The sequence below is a fragment of the Ammospiza nelsoni genome, unplaced genomic scaffold (assembly GCF_027579445.1).
Source record: "Ammospiza nelsoni isolate bAmmNel1 unplaced genomic scaffold, bAmmNel1.pri scaffold_55, whole genome shotgun sequence".
Taxonomy (NCBI): domain Eukaryota; kingdom Metazoa; phylum Chordata; class Aves; order Passeriformes; family Passerellidae; genus Ammospiza; species Ammospiza nelsoni.
The window spans coordinates 1,445,775-1,456,477 of NW_026683193.1; positions in this window are offsets into that span (position 1 = coordinate 1,445,775).

Here is a 10,703-nt window from a genome sequence, read left to right on the forward strand (position 1 = left end):
AATCAGCCCAATAACTGATAGTACTGGATTAAGAGCTGTCAATAAGATAACACAGAATTTATACCCTGTGGTAGCAAATCCATATACCTTACTAACTTGTTTAACACCTGAGCTAACCTGGTTCACTGTTTTAGGCCTAAGAGATGCCTTCTTTTGCCTCCCTATCCACGAAGCCAGCCAGAAAATTTTTGCATTCAAACACAAGCTCACATAGTCCATGTGCCTGAAGGCTTCAAGATTCCCCACTCCGATTGGAGAACAGCTTGCAAAGACCCAGAGTCCCAGGAAGCTCCACAAGAGGAAAGGAGGCTGTTGCAGTACATGGACGATTTTCTAGTAGCCACTCAGATGAGGGAAGCGAGAGAAGCCTGGACAGTAAGCCTTTTGAATTTCCTAGGACTCCAAGGACGCAGAGTCTCAAAGAAAAGGCACAGGTAGTGAAACAGAAGGTAATCTACCTGGGGTAAGAATTATGGACTGCTCGCCAGACCCCTCTATGCTCTTATTGCCAATGGAAACAGAGATCTCCAGTGGACACAAGACACCACATGGGCCTTTCGCCAACTAGAGGGAGTGCCCTCGTGTCAGTTCCAGCTTTGAAACTTCCAGATGTAAGTAAACCATTCTTTCTGCAGGAAAACATTTTGAAGATCATTAACCAGGACCTGCTTGGAAAGCAAGGGTAGAAACTCTTTCCCTCCCTGATGGGATGCGGGCTGGCAACTGCTGCTCTGAAGATGTGCAGCTGCTCCTGTCTGGAGAGGCCATGGAAGGGCTGTGATGGTCTACGGCAACCAGAGGAATGATGAGCTCAGGTTGGCATTTGAGCTTCATGGGAACAAGCAGAATGAAGAGCTCACAGTGGAGATGAAATTTGCCTGTGCCTGGCTCCTCCAGTGAAACCCCAAGAAGTCCAGATGAAGCAAACACCTTCTCCCAAGAAGCTAGGAAACCTCAGAGTCCTGAGCACCTGCACTTAGCCTGGAAAGGCCGGGAGGCAGCTCTAAATCCTCAGGTGAGGCAGCACTGAGGTCCTGGTATGAGAGCGCTGTGTAGCAGTGAGGGAAGGAAAAGGGAAGCAAAGGGAAGGCTGGGTCACTTTTGGTCTTTGGGTGTGTTTCCCTTGGCAGCAACTGTACTGTCAGGGAAAACAAAAGCTCCCTGAATTGTTAAAACTGAAAATCAGGGACAAAGACTCTCTAACTAGTCAAAGTTAGAAGGTGTTATGTTCAAATGAGCCAATATTCTGTTACTAATTGTTGTGGGGACTCATCTAGGTCATCTGCTTGTCAGCAGTTTCACCCTTAGGGGACACTGGGGTAGTACAGTTGCACCACAAACTTGAGTATCTGTCCACAGGATGATGGGGAGTAACATTTAACTGTGGATCTCCCTGGTACTGAAAGGCAGCACAGAATTCCATTAGAAATGAACCAAGAATTCCAATTCTTGAGGTTCAGAAGGTGCTTTAAAGAGATCAGGGGCTCAATGATGCCAGCTGCTTATGGGATTGGTCTCGTTGGCAGCCTCACACCAATATTTGTCACGATTGGGTATTGGCCATTCCTTGGCTGGCACTGGCACACCGACCAAACAGGTCACAAAGGGTTTGTCTGGGCTCAAATTGGTCAAACATATGGTGTCTGAGCCTGGTGACTTGGCTAAAGCAAGGTAAACGTTCATTTTTGGTTGATCTACAGGCACATATGCACTGCAAAAGCAAGCAAGCAAAACCAACAAATGCCAGTATATCATTTGATCAAGCTCCATGTTCCTGTGCAGCTGCTTTTTGGCAAAAGCTTCCCCATCTCTTTCAGTTCTCAAGCAAATCTTTTAGCACTTGTTCAGGGACTGGCCAACTATAGGGCACTAAACTGTCCCTCTGAACTCCAATTTCTACAAATGTGGATATCTTAGAATTCTTTTGAACAAAATGGGCACCATGCTTTTGCTGAAAGAGCTCTATGATACAAACAATTTTCACAGTCCAAGAATCAACAATCAGACTCAAGATTTGTAGCTTTCACAGGTTGAACAGGGAAGGTCTGGCATGAACCATAGTTTCTCGGTGTGGCTCACGTCTGCGTGCTCAGTTCCCTGCTGGTGGAATTGTCGGTGCGCTCTTGTGTATGAGACGGTTTCATGTCCTTCGCAGGGACCCACTTAGGTCTGGCACCTGTGCAAATAAATACAAGCATACCCTTTGCCCCAAGTGATTAGTGCAAATGTCCTTCAATTTGTCCTAACTCAAGGTTTCTGATCAAAATTTTCTTACAATTTTGCCTGTGTGCTGTTTGAAAAGTGCCTAAAAATTGGAGGATTATGTCCTGCAAATGAGCTATTCAAAGCATAAAGACATCTAAAGCTATGCTCAACACCTTATCAGAGGTGTTGCTTGGATCCCCCTTTTGTTGACCTAGAAAGGGTTTTAGAGTGTGGTGCGTCCTTTCAACAATTGCCTGACCTGTGTGGGAATAGGGAATTCCAAAAGTGTGGCAAACACTCCAGTCCATCAGAAATGTTGCCAATTTTTGAGCTCTGCATGTGGGGCCATTTGTCAGTTTTTGCCTCGTGGGGGATCAGTTTGGCGAGCTCTGGACTCCAGTGACACTGACAAGGACAAAAGCAAAAGACGAGAGGCGGTCTTTCTTCTCGGGACCAAAGTCCCACTGCTTTAATGGAGAACAACTCCAGGAGAGAAAGGGGAGAAAGGGAGCATCTGGGAGAGGAAAGAGGATGTCCAGGAGAGGAAAGAGAGCGTCCACCTGGTGGCAGGAGATTTTTAACCCTGGAGGAGGGGGGGTGGTAGAAAGGAACTACCATAGGTCAACATACGTAAATCACCACACTGTAGTTTTCTGCATAAATTGCTGCACTTGTTGCAAACAAAATCCTAAAATCTCCCCAAATACAACCATTCAGTCCCAAATGCTCACAATGAGGGAGAAAAACCACTCAACCCCCCTGTATACCCAGGCACCCGGTGTCACAGGGAGTACCAACCCCTGCAACTACAAAGTCCATACACACAAGCTCACCGGGAAAGGAGTATCTCTTTATGAGGGGACAGAGTGCTCGCTTTTCTCAACACAACACACACCATAAATCACAACAGCATCCACCCACATCATCTTCCTCAAACATTCACACACTGAAAACACAACCACAATTACAACACACAGGAAAAATTGCAGCAATAAAACAGGATTTGCTCAATTCACCCCCAGAATTGCTAGCAGGTCCTTATTGACACAGCAAATCCTTTCTGCTGGCGGCCAGACCCAAACCCAAACTGTACAGGCGTACGTTGTGCGCAGGACATCTCTGTGTGACTTAGGAACAGCCCTTCCCCTGCGTTCGCCGTACGGGTTACTTTATACAGAGTTAAACATTCCCTTTCTCCACAGTCCCAGCAGTCTTGTCTGTCCTCCATGAGGGACAGCCAAGAGCGGAGGTGCCTCCAGGAAAGGAATGTCCTGGCAGTGCCCAGAGACGTCCACAGCGCGGCTGTTCTCGCTGGAGCAGAGAAGCGTTCCTGGCGCGGTCACCAAATGAGGTGTGGAATAGAACTCACCACAGCTGAAGTTAGAAGGTGGTGTGTTTATTAAAGCACCAGGCACAGGAGGAGTTGTCTCCTAAAGACATGTGTGAAGAATCACTGGCTCTCTACTTATCTAAAATATCTTACACATTCATATAATTCCCAAAAAACCCAACACATATTCATTAGGTAACACTGCCTACCCTCCTTTGTATTAAAATGTATTATAATTGAGTCCAAAGTTCCTTCATATTTCTGCAGTCTTTCACTTCAAATGGGTTGGTGGGTTTTAAAGTGGGGAATGGTGTCCTTCTGATGAAGGCCAAGATGTCTTCCTCAATTTGACCTCTTTCCTTATGACCTGTTGGCAGGCTTTTGCACTTCTTGGCTATAGCTGAAGTTTCGGGGCCCAGGTGCAGGCTCTGGTCCTCTTCTTTGTCACAAAGAAATCCGCATCCCATCCTGCTTCTTTAAACATAGTAAAGACAGGCAAGGGATATATTACCCTAGCCTTAACTACCTTACCTGCAAAACATTAACTATCCCTTATTATTTCTACTCTTCTTGCTATTCTCCTTCCCCCTAACTAAATCTTGCTGAAATTTTAACTCTTCCAGTTCTTTTAAATCCTTGATTCATTGGCCTCATCTCGCCAGCCATGTGTGAGCCAATGACGTAACTGGGAAATTCCACTCCTGAGCAGGAGATATAGGGCCCGGTTCTGAGCTGGAAGGGTGAGAAGGATGAGATGCACACCATTTTCATCCAGGGGATGTCCTGAAAGTGCACTGCCTACCTTCCCCTGCAGCCGAGCACCATGCTCCACCTCCTTCTCCTGCTCCGCAGATTTTTAGGAATCCAGGGGTTGCTGTGTATTATTTGCTATTGCAGCTAATAGAATGAATTTGCTTTGCAAGCCCTGTTTTGTCCTGGGCTCTTTTGTGCATGGGGCTCCTCCTGAACCTGTGACAAAGGCCAGCAGGGACCTACAGGACACTCCTATACTCATGTCAGGAAATTCTGAGAAGTGCTTAAAGTATCAATAAGTCAAAATGTATCAATCAGTAAATCAAATAATTTGGCGGAATATTTAGCCTGTGAGTTTTAGCAAAGTATTGAAAATGTCTTAGATCCATGGGTACAAACAAGTAAGTGAGATTGCTGGATGTGCACGTATCAGGGAAGTGATTCCCCACACACCCAGTGCTGAGATCAAGTATTGCCTCTCTTCTAACCCTGAGCTGGCAGCAGGGATCAGGCCCTGCTTGGTAACATTCATTTTGAAGACTTCTGTTGAGCAGGTAAGAATGGCCCAAATTAAATCTTTTCCAGCTGTTTCCCTTTGGTTCACCTGTTTGAGGGTTAAAATTCTGTGCTGCAGGTCTCCTGGGTGTGTGCAGAGCAGAGCAGCCCCAGAAACCCCTTGGCTTGCCCACCAGTTGTCATGCCTTGCTGCCAGGTGTGCCCAGCTGTGGCAGGAGAAGGAGCCCGCAGCGCAGTGCGCACCGTGCCCTGCCCAGCCGGGGCTCTCTGGCACAGAGCAGCAGCAGCGCCAGCACTGTTCAACCCGCGCCTGCCTTGGCTTCCCCTGGCACACAGAAGCCTCTGGAAATCAGCACCGCCAGCAGCGTTCCCAGCTTGGAGCAGCTGCTGCTGGCGGGCAGATGCTGCCGGTTCGACTGCTGCCAAAGGGCAAGAAAGGCAGAGATGTACATGCACCAGAGCTCTGGGCATGTCCAAGAAAGGTGCAAATATTTGGAGAGATTTGTTAGGAAGGATTTCAGTTGTGATGCCAACAGTGCCTTCTCTCCTGGTTCTGTGTGTTCTAGACAAGTAATGCAATGGTTGGCTCTGACAATTAAGAAGCAAATGTTATGTGGATGTTCAAATGTGTAGTGATGATATTGTTATATATCCTCCCATAGTCCTCTTTCTCCTCCCCTTTGTAATAGCCTTGGTAGTCAGGGCATTTGGGGAGGGCTGGCTTGTGACCAGCAGGCAGGGGGAAACAACATCTGTCCTGCAGTCAAGGTGCAAGAAAGTAATCTCCACCAATGGACAGCAGAGAAAAAGTTGACTGACAAAACTTTTGGAGGGACTAAGGGTATAAAAGGCAGAGCATCCTCTTTGTAGATGAGCACATGTCTGCTAGTCATGGAGGCTCTCAATGCTGCAATCATTCCTTATTCATTCCTTTGTTAATGTTTAATATACCTTTAAAATGTTAAAAGTGAGAGTCATTTCTCACACTTGCAATGCTGTGGGCCATTGTCTTGGTCTGATTTCCTTTGCTTGGGTGCCATCTGAGTGCTCAGTTGGGGTACAGACTGTACGTGCTTGGGGCACTCCTGGAATTCCTCTTGGATCCCTTGAAAGACAGGGTTTGGCCCATGAGGGGAATTTGTGCTGCTTTGTGACAGAGGAGAACTTCCCAGGCTCTTTTGTGTTTGCTGTAGGGAAGGTTGGGTATTGCTTTGCATAAACTCACAGGCCAACACAGAGCTGTTCCTTTGTGATGTCAGGGCATGGTTGCCACGTCGTCATAGTGACATCAGAAGGTTGCCTTGGTGCACAGAAGGCCTGAGTGTCAGAGCAGCCCTAGGCCTGCTCAGATCAGGAGAACCTTCCTGGTCAAAGCATGTGTCAGTAGGCAGCTGCCTACTGACAAGAGGCTTGTTTATTTAGCTTTTAGAAAAGTTGCAGAAATGCCAATAATGAACCATCTCGCCACTGCAGCTTTTGCTGCATATGGCATTGCTTATTCCATTTATTATTTTACGAATTTCGCACGTAAGTAGAGGTTTCCCTTCCGTTTAGGTTATGGTGTAACCTGACCTGGGTTTTCTATGTCTTCCTTCTCTTACTTAGTGACTGAGTGTCTGATTTTGAAACAGAAAGAGCATTAGGGTGCCACTGCTTTGGTAAAGCTCCTGTCAAGGCATTCATCTAAAAAGGGAGTGTCTGTAGCCACAGGGGCAGCATTTGCAAGGGAACCTGCAGGGCTTCCATTCCCTCCACAGGAGAGTCTGTGGCAGCAGAGTCTGTCATTTCCTCAGTTTGCTGGGACAAGCAAGACACCTTGGAAAATGTAGACTGGCAGACCTTCTTGGAATGCCTTTTAAAATCTCTGCAGTTGTTCCCAGAATTCAGAGAAAGCTTCTTTCTTTTTAAATTTTGTCATGAAAGGATTTGACTAACTTGACCTTTTACTGAGTGCTAAAATAGTTGTTCCCTTGGAAAGCAAGTGCAAACTCTAAAGCAGTGAGTGTCTGCTCCTGAACCTCAGAGGTGCTGCTGTGCTCTTCCACAATAGAACTGACATAGCTCAGGGGGATTTTGGGGAACCTTTTCTGGGACACTGTTTCCTGAAAGTTAATCAGAATTAGTGCATGACACTGATTGAAAAAAGAAGGAGTACCTGAAAGAGAGGATTTCAGAAGCTGTCTTATGTGTTTGGTAGAACAGGAGCATTGAGTGTTAAAGATCAATTTGCATTTTCTAGATCAAATTTGTATTCATTTACTGGCTAAACTGGCTGCAGTGTAGGCACAAGCAAGAAGATTGTCCTGATCTCTTGCTGGCTGTGTGAATGAAATGTGTCTCCTGGAGGGATGTTGTGAAACGGGAAATCATCTCTGTTTGGGTTGACTTGCTCTGAGGGATTCAGCAGCCCAGGCAGTTTTATGAGAGCATCTGGTTCATTTTCCCTTCCAAATACAGGACACCTGAAGCGTGTATTCAGCAGTGCTGAAGATCCGGAGGTGAGTGAGAAAGGAGCATTTCATGTTGCTGGTGTTTAAGAATTGTAGAGGAAGATGTGAGCTTGGCCAGTAGAAGTAGAGTGTAGAGGGCCAGCTAGGAAGGCCGAAAGAAAATACATATTAATGCCTACAACAAAAATAACAAAGGCATGAGAGGATACTTTAAAATTTCCATCTCAGAGGATGGAAGAACGACAAATACAGTTTTGCAGAGAGAACCTTGCTTGCTGACGGCAGATAGGGTGGAATATTTACTTAAGAGCAAATTCCTGTACAGTTGAATTAGACAATTTTAATTTAGTCAGAGTGCCTTACAATTCTATTCTTATCAAACTTCATGACATCTACTTAGAAGATGTCGTTGTAGAAAAGGAAGGACACCTTGCAATGGTGCCTGCTGTATCTGAAGTGAAATGGGCACCATTGTGTCTGGGGAGCTGCGTGGCCCAAAAGGACGCAGGGCTGGTGGCCTTGAGTAGCTGAAGATGAGGCAGCATGTGGCCAGGTGGCCAAGAAGGCCAAGGGCATGGTGGCCTGTGTCAGCAGCAGTGGGGCAGCAGGAGCAGGGCAGTGAGCGTGGCCCTGTGCTGGGCAGCGCCGCGGCCACAGCTGGAGTGCTGTGTGCACTGTGGGCCCCTGGGAAGCAGAGAGTCATTGAGGGGCTGCAGCGTGTGCACAGAAGGACAGGGGAGCTAGGCAAGGGGGTGGAGCACAAGGCCAATGAGGAGGTGCTGAGGGAGCTTCAGCCTGGACAATGGGAGGCTCTTGAGGCACCTCCAGGCAGACTTCCATCAATCCCTGCATGACAGTGCTCAGCACAAGGGCTGTTTCAGTGCCAAACATGCCATCACTGCATCCAAGGGCTTTAGACACTGGAGTGGGTGCCACTTCCATCTTGTGGTTTGTTGGCTCCTTGGTTTGCAAGCACGAGACAGGCTGTTCATTTTCCTGTTTATCCAGCAAGCAACGATGCTTCTGCACAGCGTTTTCTGCTTTTTCCTGCCCTGGAAGGGATTCTGATCCAGTTTTAGGTTTCCACATCTGCAGCAGCAGTAGCAAAGGCATTGCTGTTGCTTTCCTTGTTTACCATTTCAGTGCTTTCAAGAACTAAAAGCTCCATTTTTCTGAGATAGCCTTGCTTGCTGATAGCAGCCAGGCAGGAGAATCAACTTCATATCCATCTAGAGTGCTGTTGAATTGTCTCTTTTTAATTTGGTGGCTGTGACTTAGAACCCCTCTGTCGCTATGAAATGTTGCGACTTTTTCCTTTGAAAATGTGGTGGTAGCTGTTAAAAGAAATGAGGTTCTACATGATAGGTACCGGGCTGTCCCTCATGCTTCTCTCTTGCCACAGATGACAGAAGCAAGAGCCGTCTCTCCCCTGGCTCCCGCTGCTCCTGGAGAAGAAGCCAAAGAGGAGCAAAATGAGGTGGATGACAACAACCCTCCAACGTTGTTCTCACCGCCCTATTCCCGACCTGTAAGTGCCAGTTGTGTGTGGTGCTGTCTTTAGTGCAAGGCAGAGCTGACAGTTTTGGAGCAGCCAGCACTTTGCTGTTGCAGGCTGAGGATGCTGGGCGCTGGAGTCCTGCCAGGAGCTAGGGATTTCCTCCAGGCAGCCACCGCACAACTTGGCCTTTGACCTGTCATGTTGAGGCCGCAAAGGGCTGGTGCCTCTGGGAGAGCATCTGGCAGCTTGGCTCAGGGAAGCTCTATCGCTTGGCTTCTGCAGTGCTATGGCCAAGAGCAAAGGAGGAGGTGCTGGAGGTGCCAGGGCTTGGTTTGTTTGTTTTCCCTTTTTGGCAAGGTGTGTTTGGCTTGTGAAAGTGGTCTGCACTTTCCTTGAGCAGTTCTTCACTGGTAGAGTCTAATTTGGGCACACTGTCTTTTGGCTTTTGATAAGCTGCAAAGGGAGGATTGTGTTGTCCATGCAGCTGTGGGGGCCCATTCTTGTCCCATGTGGAAAAGGAACAAAGTGCGGAGTTGCGACGCCTCCTTGTCAGGCCAAAAGCAGAAGCGGCCAGTTTCTGTTGGGGCATATTTTGGTGTAGTCCGCAGCTTCGGCAAGTGCCTTGGAGCCATAAGTGCGGGTTAAGCTGCAAGTCCTTGCCTGCTGTCTTGTGTTTCTCGGAAGAGGTAGACCATCTTGCAATGGTGCCTGCTGTATCTGAAGTGAAATGGGCACCATTGTGTCTGGGGAGCTGCGTGGCCCAAAAGGACGCAGGGCTGGTGGCCTTGAGTAGCTGAAGATGAGGCAGTGTGTGGCCAGGTGGCCAAGAAGGCCAAGGGCATGGTGGCCTGTGTCAGCAGCAGTGGGGCAGCAGGAGCAGGGCAGTGAGCGTGGCCCTGTGCTGGGCAGCGCCGCGGCCACAGCTGGAGTGCTGTGTGCACTGTGGGCCCGTGGGAAGCAGAGAGTCATTGAGGGGCTGCAGCGTGTGCACAGAAGGACAGGGGAGCTGGGCAAGGGGGTGGAGCACAAGGCCAGTGAGGAGGTGCTGAGGGAGCTTCAGCCTGGACAATGGGAGGCTCTTGAGGCACCTCCAGGCAGACTTCCATCAATCCCTGCATGACCGTGCTCAGCACAAGGGCTGTTTCAGTGCCAAACATGCCATCACGGCATCCAAGGGCTTTAGACACTGGAGTGGGTGCCACTTCCATCTTGTGGTTTGTGAGTTTCCTAGGAGGAGAAGCCCTATTCATTTTCTCTTTTTCCAGCAAGTAGGGATGCTTCCGCAAAAACTTTCCTGTCCTTATAGGCACTGGAAGGGATTCTGAGCCCTTTTTACTTTTCCATATCTGCTAAGCAGTTGCAAAGACCTTGCTGGCTCTTTCCTACTTTTCCATTTCAGAGCTTTCAAGAACCAAAAGCTGCCTTTTGCAGAGATAAATTTTCCTGCAAATAGCCAGGGAGGAATATCGAAGTCATAGCCATGTGCTGTTTTTTTGAATGTGCCCATTTTGATCTGGTTGGAGTGACTTAGAATGCCATTGCTAACAAAGTTGATGATTTCTCCTTAGAAGAGGTGGCGGTGGGTATGAGGAGAAACAAGGTTATAGGCATCAGGTAACGTCGTGTCCTTATGATTCTCTCTTGCCACAGGTGAGGAAAGCAAGAGCCGTCTTCCCCCTGGCTCTCTCTGCTATTGAAGAAGAAGCCAGAGAGAAGGATAATGAGAAAGACGACCACTGCCTTTGTCCAGCCATGGTCAGACCACGGCCTGCTCATCATTTCAAGAGAGTAAGTGCCCGTTGTGGGGGGCGCTGTCTTTAGTGCAAGGCAGAGATGCAAGTTTCTGAGCAGCCAGCACTTGCTGTGTCTGGCCGAGAATGCTGAGTACCGGAATCCTGCAGGACGTAGCCATTTCCTGCAGGGAGTGACAGCGAGAAATTGGCCTTTGACC